The sequence below is a fragment of the Callospermophilus lateralis genome, chromosome 4 (genome assembly GCF_048772815.1).
Source record: "Callospermophilus lateralis isolate mCalLat2 chromosome 4, mCalLat2.hap1, whole genome shotgun sequence".
In the NCBI taxonomy this organism is placed as follows: domain Eukaryota; kingdom Metazoa; phylum Chordata; class Mammalia; order Rodentia; family Sciuridae; genus Callospermophilus; species Callospermophilus lateralis.
The window spans coordinates 46202509-46216100 of record NC_135308.1 but is presented as its reverse complement, the minus strand read 5'-3'; the positions used below and the strand labels follow the sequence as shown (position 1 = coordinate 46216100).

Below are 13592 nucleotides of genomic sequence, written 5' to 3'. Positions count from 1 at the left end.
GAAAACAAGGTAAATCATTTTTCCTGAAGTTCTCCAAGGTGCATGCATTCAGGACACCCAAACAAGTTCCGTTGCCAGCTCAGATCTGTAGCCTGGAAAAGAACATAAACAGCTGTGTGGGAAGGAGCCAACCAGCTCCATTCTGTCACTTCTTCACCAGCCCACAACCCGAGTCAGCCATATCTGAAGTTACTTCTCAGACACCATTGTAACATCTATGCATTCTCTGGTGGAAAAGGACAGGGAGGAAGGGAGTCACCATCAGCCCTTGCCCCAGGCTACCAGCAGAGCAATAACCCCATAGTACAATGCTCAGCACTCTACTCAGTATGCGGTAGTAATCTCATAAATGCCTGAGAACATTATAAGGCTCAATAACAAAAGCTCATTTGTTACTTTCGGTGAAAACAAAGTAAGAGAACTAAGCTCTCCTCTGCTACTGAACTCAAGTTTGAGTTCATCCTACCGCACCTAAAGGAATCACAGAAGCTCCCCTACTTACAAGCATCCCATTCATACTCATGTACAAAGCACCATACTCAGTGACTTCATCTCTCTCTGTGTACTACCAGGAGATGACATTGCTGGCCATGTAAAATGATCTGGGTTTGGCCACTGTAACTTAACTTGTTTATTTCACTCATTCAGCAATGACACATTAAGCACACACTATGTGGCAGACCCTATTCTAGACGCATAGGATAAATCAATGAGCAACCCAAATGAAACCCCTGCCCTTCTAGTGGTGGCAATCTATCAGGGTGAAAACAGGGAGACAGATAATGATCAATTGACATGATATGAAGCACAATGATATAATATGATAAAAGGAGGTAAGGCTTATGGAACAAAGTAGAACAAGGAAGGAGGCTGGAGTGAGCTGGAGTATAATAACAGGCAATTTTAAAATATTATTGTTTCAAGGTAGGCCTCATGGGAAGGTATTGCAGTAAATATTTGAAGGCTTTTGGCCGGAGCAAGTGGAAAGACGGGGTTGCTGCCAGCTGAAAGTGGTGAGCCTGGGATGAGTACCAGCTTGGAGAGAAGGGTCAAGGACGCCACCTTAGAACACACTTGACAAAATTCCAAGTGGAGATGTCAAGAAGGCTGTTGGTTTGGGGGTTTTGTTGTGTTTTTTGAGTGCTGGAGCAAAGTCCGGGATGGAGTTATAAGTTTGGGAGACTTCAGTACACAGATGATATTTAAGCTTTGGTAGTCAGTGAGATGGTGAAGGGAAAGAACATGGATGGAAAATAGTGGAGCAAAAGGAGGTGAGCCACTGTCGAGAAGACAGGGAGTAGCCTGTCAAGAGACAAAGAAGGAGCATCCATGATATAGGAGGAAAGGTGACAGCATGTGTGTCTGGAGTCCACTGAGGCTGTTCCCTAGGAGAGGGAGTGACCCACTGTGTCTGATGCTGTTGACAAGTCAACTAAGATGAGGAGGAACATTGGCTGTTCCCAGCTGCCATGATGCAGCCATAACAGAAGCCCTTTGTGATGAGTAATGGGTAGGAAAGGCATTTAGAGAGAGAATGGGAGGGCAGAATATGGATGTGTAAGTATGACCAGCTCTTTCAATGAATTCTCTTGCAAGAGCAGCAAAAAGAGAGCCACAGCTGCTGAGGAAGGTGGCTCTTTTTATAAGGGAAAAGTAGTGTTGTCTTTTTATAAGGGAAAAGTAGTGGTGTCCAAGGGTGAGGTGGAAAGACCTGGAGCCACAGCCTTCAGAAAGCAAAGCAGGGATAAGATCTAGTCAACAAACTGCGAGCGTGACTTCAGAAGGGAGCACAGAGTCCATCTGTGGCTGGGAAGGCGGGGGATGCAGGTGCAGACGTGGGAAGGCAGCAGATGGGACGGTGCAGTCTGCAGAGATTCTCTTCTGACTGCTTAGGCTTTCTCAGGAAGTACGAAGCAAGGCCATCCGCTGAGGGAGAGATGAGATAGGAGAGTTTGACGACGAGAAAAGAGAAATTATAGACTAATTACTTAGGATTGTGGGAGGGTGACTGGGAATGTGCTACATACTATTTCAGTGACAGCATTAAAGGTGTAGCCGAGGATTATAGTCATGACTTGAACGTGAACCCTGTGAATAGGCTGTGCTTTTCTCCAGCCAGGTCTGGCTGCACAGGTGCGGATGTGGGCAGGTGGACAGTGGGTCTAACCACGGCTGTGATTTTGTCAAACTTGGACTTTGTCAAACCGGGACTGTGTCAGAGAGACCAGGAGATCTGGGCACCTATGCAGAGTAGTGATTATGATGATCAGCCATGGGGTGTGAGTCGGGTAAGGAGGGAAAGGGGACACCAAAGGGGAGACAGAGAACAGAGGCAGGATGAGGTGAATGGGCAATTCCAGCGGGTTCTGAACTCTTGGAGTCAGGCTCCTATAGAGATGGAATTGGGCAGATAAGAGGTGGTGGACTGAGACTAACATGCATAAGCTTGAAATAAAGAGGAATTGCAGTTATTGGTGATGGATGATCTGGAAATGTCATCAGAGTGAGTGGCAGAGTAGAATAGCGGACAAAAACATTGGAAGAGTGGAAGTTAAGCAATGAAGAACCCACAGCATTGGAAAGATCATCTATCAGAATCCCCAGATATTAAGGGAAAAATTAGAGAGCAACAGCAAACCACGAGCTAAAAAATCTCCAGAAAAATAAAGAGGAAATGACCACTTAAGGCATGACAGCAACAATGAAGGGCGTAGAGTGAAATAATGTGCAATAATCTAATATGAGATTCCAATTTGGCAAAGTTTAGGGAGGAGAGTTGGGAAAAGGTCTTAAAAGGCAATGGGAATCACAACACCCAGCTCTCTGCCACGCAGGCCCAGTGGTGCAAAGGCTATGGGAGAAAGAGGGCCAGCCCTTGAGAGACTGCAGAGGAGGAACCATTCTCAGGGGAGACTTAGGTAAAAAGAAGACACCAAGAATATTGGGATTTATGGGGCTGGGGTTGTGGCTTAGTGGTAGACTGCTTGCCTAGCACATGTGAGGCACTGGGTTCAATTCTCAGCACCACCTATAAATAAATAAATAAATGTATTTTCTCCATCTGCAACTAAAAATTAAAAAATAAGAATATTGGGATTTATACTGGGCATGGTAGCACACACTTGTAATCCCAGCAGCTCTAGAGGCTGAGGCAAGAGGATGGAGGATCACAAGTTCAAAGCCAGATTCAGGAAATCAGAAGTGATCTATGAGACTGGACTTCCTGTGGTAACTAACTAGAAGGCATGGTACAAATAGTCCTGCTGGACCTTGGCCACATACTGGTGACAAAGCTGTAAGGATTAAAAGGTAGAGAGGGGTGGGTACTTCAGGACCCATGTGGAACCCCAAAGAATGGGGACATAGTTGGCTTAGGAAGCCAACTCAGTTCTTAATTCCTGAGCACAGGGATTAATCCTAACGTCTATAAGTGACTGTGAGTTTCAAGGGTCCTCCTTGAGCCTTGTATATAGGGAAAGCCAAGTGCTACCCAAGACCAAAGCCCACTTGACCTCTGTCAATGGAGGGTGGAAGACATCTTATTTTTAGCTTCATAACAGCCGACATAATTTAAAAAATGAAAAGTGTTGAAGGTACCAGTAACAAAAGACAGGTATACTATGGATTCCAACATAGAAATTAGAAAGAAAATTAACAGAGGTAAGAAAAAGCCCAGTGGTGCTTTTTCAGAGACATTCTGAACTTGCAAACAACCAGATTTAAGAACAACCTTAAGAACCTAACCTGTTTATAAGTCAAGGAGCTCCAGATATATAGCAGTTAGTTCTAGGCACATCATAATGTGCCCTGCACAGAGGTTGCAGGTAATCATGCAGTTACTATTCTAGATACCTGATCTTTAATTCCACACAAGTGTTTTTCTTTGTAATTATTTTCTGATCTTAAAGTAACCAGAGGAAGAGAAGAAAAATCTATTTAGATGATAAAATTCTGATCTCAAAATACTTATTGGCAGAAGCATGGAATGATGGATCTAAAAACAGGTGCCAGAAAAATCCTCTAATGTAAACTGCCCCCTTCCATTTCCAAAGAGATTCTACCACTAACTTGATCCTCAATCAGTTATGTCTTGAGAGATCTCTGTTTAGGCTTACACTGATATTTCCTTTTTTGTGTATTTACATCTTTTCTTTCAAACCTCCTCATAAGTTTCTGGAGATTGCTGTCCTTGTTGTAGTTCATGACACACAATAAGTACTTGATTCCAATACCATTGGTCTGATGGCAGTTCATAAACTCTAGGGCTTACTGCCTGAGTCGTCTTATTCTACTACTTTATGCTTCCTAGAGTTCATCACTTGGGAACTGCATTTGATATTTATATAGACAGCATTACTCAGCAATCTTATTCTGGAGACCTTGCTTATTATTTGAAGCTTTGTGTCCTCTGGCTATTTTCTTTTTCTTTTTCTTTTTTTTTTTTTTGATGGGGGGTGAGGGGGGTACCAGGGATTGAACTCAGGGGCACTCAACCACTGAGCCACATCCCCAGCCTTATTTTGTATTTTATTTAGAGACAGGGTCTCACTGAGTTGCTTAGCACCTCATCATTGCTGAGGCTGGCTTTGAACTTGTGATCCTCCTGCCTCAACCTCCTGAGCTGCTGGGACTATAGGCGTGTGCCATCAAGCCTGACATCCTCTGGCCATTTTCAAGGTGATTTGGTGAATTTGAACATCCCAGGAAACTAGTAGGAGCCCAGCTATGTAAGAGACCTGAAGAGGCCTCTGAAAGTTTGAAGGAGGGGGCTCAGGAGGCACATTCTCTCATATTTCCTTAAAATACGCTCTTATTTATGGTAGGATATTCATATTACTGTTGAGTACAGAGGCACAGAATGACTCCACTGAGACAAAGTGCCCCTGGTGAGAACAGAAGAAAGAATAATGTCCTTTATCCTCTGACTTTTGAAAGCTTGCTTATCCTTCAATGCCCTGCTCAAAGAGAACTTCTGTATATCAGGTGTACCCACACCCCTCACTGTGCTCCCCAACTCTCAAAGCACTCCTCACAGTGGACAGATGGTATTCTGCCTCCATAGCCTCAGGCATCCCTTGAAATGCTGTCCTTTTTTGATGACAGGAATCATGTGCCTGGGTCTCATATTCAGCTCACCTAGGGACCATTTTCTGCTTTTTAGAATAAGTGTGTGTGCACACAGGTACACGCGTGCAAACTCCTGAGCACAGATACTTTATGCTTTGTTGCTCCCATTGTTTGAATGACAGCTTCCCCTCCCAGTTTAAGAAAACCCTATTCATCTCATAAAGGTCACTGCCTCTGTGACCAAGACACTCCAAGCCAAGGTAGCCAATGTCCCTCTGTCCTCATAGCCCTATGAGATTTTTTTAAAACTATTACTTGATGCTTCCTCTTCAGGTTCTTCTTTTGGGAACCTGCACTGATGTTCATATGGTCAGCATTATTACACAGCATTGCTCCAGGACCCCTGGGTAGTTTTTGGAGCTTCACATCTTCTGACCATTTCAAATGAGATTCATTTATTTTATTCATGTTTTAGCATGAAGCCTCCAAGTGTGCGTTAACAATATATCGTCATTCTTTCGTTACAAATCTGTCTTTCACTGAAAAGGCTGAGACTTTGATATTACTCATCTTTATATTTCTAGTTTCTTGCCTAGTGTCTGGAAAATATTAAGTCTAAGGAAAAAAAAGAAGAAGAAGAAGAAGAAGAAGAAGAAGAAAAGAAAGCCTTCTTGACCTTAACTGAAGAGATTTCACAGACAAAAAGCCCAAATAAACAAGGTCAGAATTACAAAGTGTGACTTTAGGATTCTGAAAGATCTTTCCTTTCCCCCACCAAATTTTTTCTTAACCTCTGGTCAGAGCAGGAAATTGCACCAGAAGGGCTTTGTCTCTTTAGTCTTTGAGGCTTTGGATGTGTCATTTGGGTCTCCTGGGATGGGGTTCAATTTAAAGCTGCCCTATCCCAGGAACCATGGAGGGTCATGACTCCCAACGTCCAGATGTTCTGGGGCAACAGCCCTGTGCCTGCTAGCAGTTTATTCAGGGAATCAGCCCCCAAACCATGGTTCTCCAGAAGCCTAGACAGTCAAGAAGGGAACCCAGGTGTAGACAGGTCAATCAGGGAAAAACACTGGAAGAAGAAAATGGAATACAGGGAAGAGAAAGAGAACACTTCACAGTGCAACTAATTTCTAATTCATTTTACGCCATCATCACCACCACCCTCACACCAGCTCCGTGGTTCAAGTCCACTGCCCTGCAATTTATCAGATTATAGCTCTTCTCACCTTACAGTGCATTTAACACATATCCACAGGAGAGACTTAAGGCTTGTTAATGCCAACTCTCCTTACACAATTTAGAGATGAAAATCAGAAACCGATCTCACCTTTGACAGAATTATGCTGATTGCTTTGGGCAGGACAGGACACACCAGTGATAAAGAGAAGCCAACCTAGTAAAAAGGACAGAGAAAAATGAAATTCCACACTCTTCACGTAGAGCCAAATGCCATGGGTGCTCCAGGGAGACGGATGCATCACTCAAGGGGCGATTCAGAATATTATAGCTTCTCCACAAGCGCAGTGAAGTCCATTGATGGGGATCATGGGGTGATAACCTGACACCAAGTGCAGGTGCTGAGAACTTCACTGACACCTTTATCTGCTCTGTGATCTAACACTGCAAACACAACACAGAATCGTTATACATGCTTTTCTATTTTTATGCATTTTCCAGTAAAATCTATCTATCTTAAAGGAATCCTTTTTAACTGGTTTCATGGAGGGAAGGAAGGAAAGTAGGAAGAGAAGAATTCTAAAGTATTTAATAGGATATTGTCTCTTCTTTTCTCCCCTTCTTTACCAGGTCCCCAACCCAGTCATTTCCCAATTCAGATGACAAAATGTAATTGGTTCAATAAAAAGAAGAAAGAGATGATAACAGGAATTATGTATACAATAGGCATAACCATTTGGTCAGTTCTACTCAGATATTCTCTGTTGAGGACCCTCAATGTATCCATCACACTATTGGGTGCTGAAGCAGTTGCAATAAATGCAAGTGCCATGATCCCAGCCTTCAAACAGCCACATACTCATTGGTGATTGAAGGCTCCCATACAAAAAACAATTGCATTATCTGATGAGTACCAGTAGCAATTTCTACTGGCCTGACATCTCTCATAGAGTTTCTGTGAAAAGAGTTTCATATCCTGAGGCTTTGGTATTTCTACCATTGATCCCAATTTAGGATACTGGGGAGATAAATGTTATACATTTACGTAATTTTCAAATTTTACTTTCCTAATACTGGACAGCACCTACCCCTAATGTTCCTCACCTTGTCCTGCCAGATGACCTATAGGGAAGTGGTCCTTTAGTTCATCAAGCCAATGATGACCACTCTAGGTGTGAAGCCTCTAACTCTTCTCCTTTCCCTAGATTCATATCTTCAGTTACAGCCTAGACCTCTGTCTCCTCTTCAAGCGCTTCTTGTCTTACAATTCTTCTTGTCTTACAATTCCTGTGGCAATTCTTCTGGCTTCTGGGCCATACATTGAATCTGTGCCTTCTAGACTGTGTCCTTGAATCAGTGCCCTCTAGGCTGTCTTCCAGACTGTGTCCTCCACTCTGCTTCTTCTAGACTGTGTCTTTGAGCTTGTGTCTTCTCGTCTGTTTCCACCAGACCACGTTCTCTAGATCATTGCGACACCTCCCTCACATTGCCTTTTCCCCTACAAACATTCCACCACATCACTGTACACTGAAACTTGGCTTCCCCTGATGACATCAATGGTCACTGGTAGGCGAGGGAGATGATTTCACTTCAAAACCTGATGTGAGGGTGTTTGTGTTAATCCAGCAATGTCTCACGTGCAACTGGATAAGTGGATCTGAAATCCATGATGAAGACAATACCAAAGGCATAAGATTTGAGAGTCATCAACTTGTTAGGGTAGTTAAAACAAGAGAGCAGAAGGCACAACTCTAGAGTAGAAGGACATTGCACAGAGTACAAAAAGAAAAGAAGTCCAAAACTGGTGATCCTTGAAAAAAAGTAATGGAAAGAGAGAGAAGACAGTCATAAACACTGTTGGCCACCATAAAGATGGCAAATATGACAAAGATGAAATGGGCTATTGAGTTTGGCCAGTGCATAGCGGGTCCAAAAATCATACCCTAAACAGTTTCAGATAATAAAGAACCAAATTATACAGGTTGAGGAATAGAAGAAAAGTGAGATGCTGATTACAGACTTCTCTTTTGAAAAGCTTTAACTGAAGAAAAGGAGTCAGGTAGTAGCTACAGGGCAATGTAGGATGAAGGGATTTCCTTAATTTTTTAATTGTGGCAATTACTTTCAGATGGGTTAAACCTGTACCTATGAACAATCTAGAACATGAAGCATATGGATACCACAAGGTTGAGCATTCCAAAGAGGATAGTTGATGAAGCAAGAATATGAAAGAGATGAGAGTTAGAATTCAGGTGAAGATTTTAGCCTTAAATTAGTTCTCTGATTCTAAAAGAAATTATTTGACATATGGGAATGTGGCTTAAGGACTTCGGTTTCTTCCCTAAAGAAGGAGGAAAGCTCATCATCTTCTAAGAGTGAATGAGAAAGGACTTAGTACTAAGTTTGGGGAAAAAAAGTGGTCATAGTTTGAAAAAGCAGAAATGGATGAGAGGAAGGGGTGACTGGGGACAGAATTGTTGGTCCGTAGTTTAAGGCCAGCTGAGACAGTGCATCTGTATGCATAGTTGTCTTAAAATTTTTGTAACAGCTCTCTATTCTATTTGGTAACTGCAACTTCTATTCTCCATATTTATGAGTAGAGAAACAGATTATAAAATTGAACTCCAGGCGAGGAGTTTGTTTATTGGGTTATTGTATTAGTTCATTTTCTGCTGCTAGGACAAAAGACCTGAAGCTGAGTACTTTCTAAATTAGAGAAGATTATTTGGTTCATGATTATAGTAGCTTGAGGGTCCAAACAACACTGTCCCCTAGCTGCTTCACAACGTGACAGAGAAGGGGCCCTCTTGAGGGAAGTAACAAGGAATCCCACAAAAAACTGTGATCCTTGCTGAGGGTGGTATCTCCAATGACCTATTCACTTTCCACTAGGCCACACCTCTTAAATATTCCATCACCTCCACGTTATCACACTGGGAACCAAGCTCCCAGCACACGAAACTTGGGGGAACAGACTCATACCACATTCAATCCATAGCAGTAGTAGAGCAGAATTTGTTCTCGCTGTGACAGAAGCTAAAAGCACAAGATATGAAATTGTTTTCCCTGCCTGTCATTCTTCCACTGGCAGAACCCTTTCTGGGTTTACTGAATGCCTTCTTCTCCATCACTGTACCCCACACTATATTGCTCCTTTCAAAGGAACTTGGTATACAGGAAAAGAAGTAAGGTCAAGTGCTCAGGCTCACAGGATTCACTGATCTTACCAAATGTCCTTCATCCAGAAACAGATGGCTTCATGGAACGGAGAAATGACCACTAAAATCCAATGACAGCACGAGCCAGGAGAAAATATCTACCTGGGTTGTAGCATATGATCTGAGTCAACAGCAAATTAGTGGTGACAGTTCTCCCATAGCCAGTCAGAATACTAAACCACAGGAACCAAGCAGTAAACTCTTGCTCCATCTCATATATGATTGCCCATTTGCTAAGTATTTGTATCCCGTTCCTGAAACTTTAAATTCTGAAGCTTTAAAAGGATTGATTCTAGCCGGGCACGGTGGCACATACCTGTAATCCCAGCAGCTTGGGAAGCTGAGACAGGAGGATCATGAGTTCAAAGCCAGCCTCAGCAAAAGCCAGGTGCTGAGCAACTCAGTGAGACCCTGTCTCTAAATAAAATACAAAATAGGGCTGGGGATGTGGCAGTGGTTGAGAGCCCCTGAATTCAATCCCTGGTACAAAAAAAAAAAAAAAAAAAAAGTATTGATTCTCCAGGGGATGTAATAATAATGATTGCATTGAACTAGAAGTTGAGGTGGCTTTGGGTTCTTCGTGCCATTGTAACAATGGGCCAAAAAAAAGGAGTTGTCTTGTACCTGGGCAATTGGTCTTGATGATCAAGGTAAAAAAAGATTATTATACAATGAGGGCAGAAAGAAATAGATGCCTGAGGGGCACCTCTTAAAATGAGCTTATCTATGACAATAACTAGTAAAGTCTAATATAATCTTCTTGCAGAGGCAAGAAGATCCAGGACTACAATCCTCAGGAACAACTATTCAGGGAACCCACTAAGAGAAGAATCTTGAGCAAATGAAGTTGTGGTTTAGGGCAAAGGAATTTATTATAGAGGGAAGAAACTGTAAATACTAAATGTAACCTTGGTTGAGTCTTTACAGAAATGAAGGTTGTAAGAGTTTCCCATGTTTTCCTCTCTCTCCTCTGCCTTTATCTATAACTGTGCTATCATATGTATACAATTTTTTTTATCCTTCTTGCTCTTTGTTTTACTATTGTAGTTGATGTTCTCTTCCTAATTTATTTAATAGTTCAGAGGATAATAAAGTTGGATTGTTAATGAACTAGAGGAGGAATAACTATTACTGAGAGATGGATGCTCTCACCAGTAAGACTTCTGGAGGGGGTAAGTGTGGGTAGATACTTGACACAGTACTTTAGCCATAGGAACTATTAAATCATACAAACTTGATATTATTAGGTCAAAAGGTACAATATCAGCAATTTTATAACTTCCAAGCTAATAGCTTTGGTTAGGCAGCACAGTGGTTAGTTGGTGTACCAACCTGAATGGGCCTTGGGATGCCCAGATATTTGGTTAAACATTATTCTAAATGTGTCTGAGAGGATGTTTCTAGATAAGATTAACCTTTGATTTGACGCTATCTAAAACATTCTCTAATGTGAATGGGTTCCATTCACATTAATGTCTTCCTTCAGTTGAAGTCCTGAACAGAACAAAAAGATTGACCCTCCTGTGAGTAAGAGGCACTTCCTGACTTCTTATGAGCTGAGACACTGGGTTTTATCCTGCCTTCAGACTGGAACTGAAGTATAAACTTTATGAGTCTCGAGACTGTTGTTATTGGGCTGAAACCAAACCATCAGTTCTCCTAGGTCTTCAGCTTGCTAACTGCAAATCTTAGGATATATCAGCCTTCATGATCCCATGAGTTAATCTTTCCAATAAATATATACTATCAGTTCTGTTTGTCTGGAGAACCCTGATGAATATAGGTAGAAACATTGGTTGTTGCTATTGTGTTTAGAAATTTAAGTCTAAGGTTGGAGTTGTGGCTCAGTGGTAGAGAGCTTGCCTAGTACATGTGAGGCATTGGGTTCTATCCTCAGCACCACAATCAATCAATCAATCAATCAATCAATATTATTAAAAAGGAAATTTAAATCTAAGAAAAGGTGTGCATGGATGTTGAACATAAAAGTGGTGGTTTGTTGCACTCCTAAGAATTATCTTGCTCATTTCTCACCCAACCCTCTCTGGGATGTGTATGCCAAACTTCTCAGACTAATAGGGAAGATTCTGTATATGATTTAGGACCTACTATTCAGTTGAACTTGTATTTGTATCCAACTGTGAATTGAGTTATCTGGGAAGAAAAAGCAGAGTGCAAGGCATTACTTTTTCTGATATGGACCAGGGTAGATAGGTGTAGTTCTAGGCTCTACAGCTACAGGAATGGCTTTCTGATTGGCTTCTTGATCTGGAAACTCCCTATAAATCAAAGCGAAGTGGTTCTGGACTAACCACTGTCTCATTATGTAGAGAAAGCAGCTCCCTTGGCAGCTCAGCTCTGCAGTGTTGTTTTAGGAGATGTTCCTGGAATTTCTGTCGAGACTAAAACCTGCTTACCATCCTGCTCAATAATTCTTTGAGCTATATGCACTCCTTAAAAAATCTCTCAGTGATTGAACTAGATAGAGTAGATTCTACTGCCTGCATCTAAGAATTCTGGCCAAGAAACATCCTATTTGTCACTGAGCTCTGAGTTCTAACTAACTCTTTCCATCCCTGATGCATGTGACTCTGACATCGAGAAGGAAGACACTCCCATTCTTCCCTCACCTGTTCTTTTCCTCATCCCTTCTCACATGGTACCTTGATGTGCTAGGTGAGGAAATGAACAGTGCTCTGGTCCATGCAATGATTTCACCTAGTGGTCTCTGAATGTGTACGTTGGAAACCCAGGACAGCCATGGCAGGTGCTGGAGTAAAAGACTGAAGTCTTCTACATCAACTGCTGATAATTAATATACATTGCCTGGAAGACCATCTGCTAAAACTACCTACCATGTTGAGATTCTAAGGTTTTCTTTTTTTTTTTTCTTTTTCTTTTTTTTTTTTTTTTTTTGCAGTAGAATCTTTTTTCTTTCTTTCTCTCTCTTTTTTTTTTTTTTGCATTACAATTCTTCTTACACATACACAGCACAATTTTTCATATCTCTGCTTGTATATAAAGTATGCTCACACCAATTAATGTCTTCATACATGTACTTTGGATGATGTCCATTACATTCCACCGTCCTTACTAACCCCTTGCTCCTCCCTTCCTCTCCCACCCCTCTGCCCTATCTAGAGTTCGTCTATTCCTCCCATGCTCCGCCTCCCTACCCCACTATGAATCAGCCTCCTTATATCAGAGAAAACATTCAGCATTTGGTTTTTTGGGATTGGCTAACTTCACTTAGCGTTATCTTCTCTAACTCCATCCATCTACTTGCAAATGCCATGATTTTATTCTCTCTTATTGCTGAGTAAAATTTCACTGTGTATATATGCCACATTTTTTTTATTGATTCATCTACTAAAGGGCATCTAGGTTGGTTCCACAGTTTAGCTATTGTGAATTGTGCTATGAAGAGAATTATATCACTATTTTTTTTTTTTTTGGACTGAGGATTGAACCCAAGGACACTTTGAGCTCTATCCTAGTCCTTTCTTTTCATTTCAGACAGGGTTCCCTAAAGTTGCTGAGAGTCTCACTAAGTTGCTAAGGCTGGCCTTGAACTTACAATCAATCCTTTTGCCTCAGCCCTGAAAGTTCCTGGGATTACAGGCATGCACTACCACACCCAGCTCACTCAAATATTTTTCAAATACTGTTTTGGTGACTAATAAGGGAGATATTCTGAGATACTGTGGATGAATAAATGTTGGGTCCTTTGCTTCATACATGAATGAATCATGATTACCAGCAGATATCCATCCTTTCTGTATAACGTGATCGCTTTTGATAAGCCCCACACTGTGCAAAATATAAAGCTCATAAAGGTAAATTATATAGAGCTCTTAATCTGGGAACTTCCAGACTAGCATTTTGTTTTAACACAATGCTGTATTGAACTTTCTGCATGATTCTTAATAAAATTGTTATTTTCTCTGAAAAAATGCAAAGAGCTCCATATTAACAATTAGATGCCATGAGTGCTAGATGAAATGCTCTGTATCTCTTCACTTCAGTTTTTCCTTGGTGATATTTTCCTAATGACTCAATAAGTCATGGTGGGAGGCAAATAAAGTAGTGAATGGAAAATCGTTCTGTAAATGTTTGAGTGCTATACAA

At 41.5% G+C, this 13592-nt stretch overlaps 1 long non-coding RNA gene across 1 annotated transcript; it reads right to left on the bottom strand.

Moving 5' to 3' along the window:
* Window positions 1-843: 843 nt before the first annotated feature.
* LOC143397585 (uncharacterized) lies at window positions 844-7686 on the bottom strand. The gene is made up of 3 exons (XR_013091179.1): window positions 7351-7686; window positions 6398-6463; window positions 844-1926 (listed from the first exon to the last, which is right to left on the bottom strand). It is a non-coding gene; the product is annotated as an uncharacterized LOC143397585 (long non-coding RNA).
* Window positions 7687-13592: the final 5906 nt, after the last annotated feature.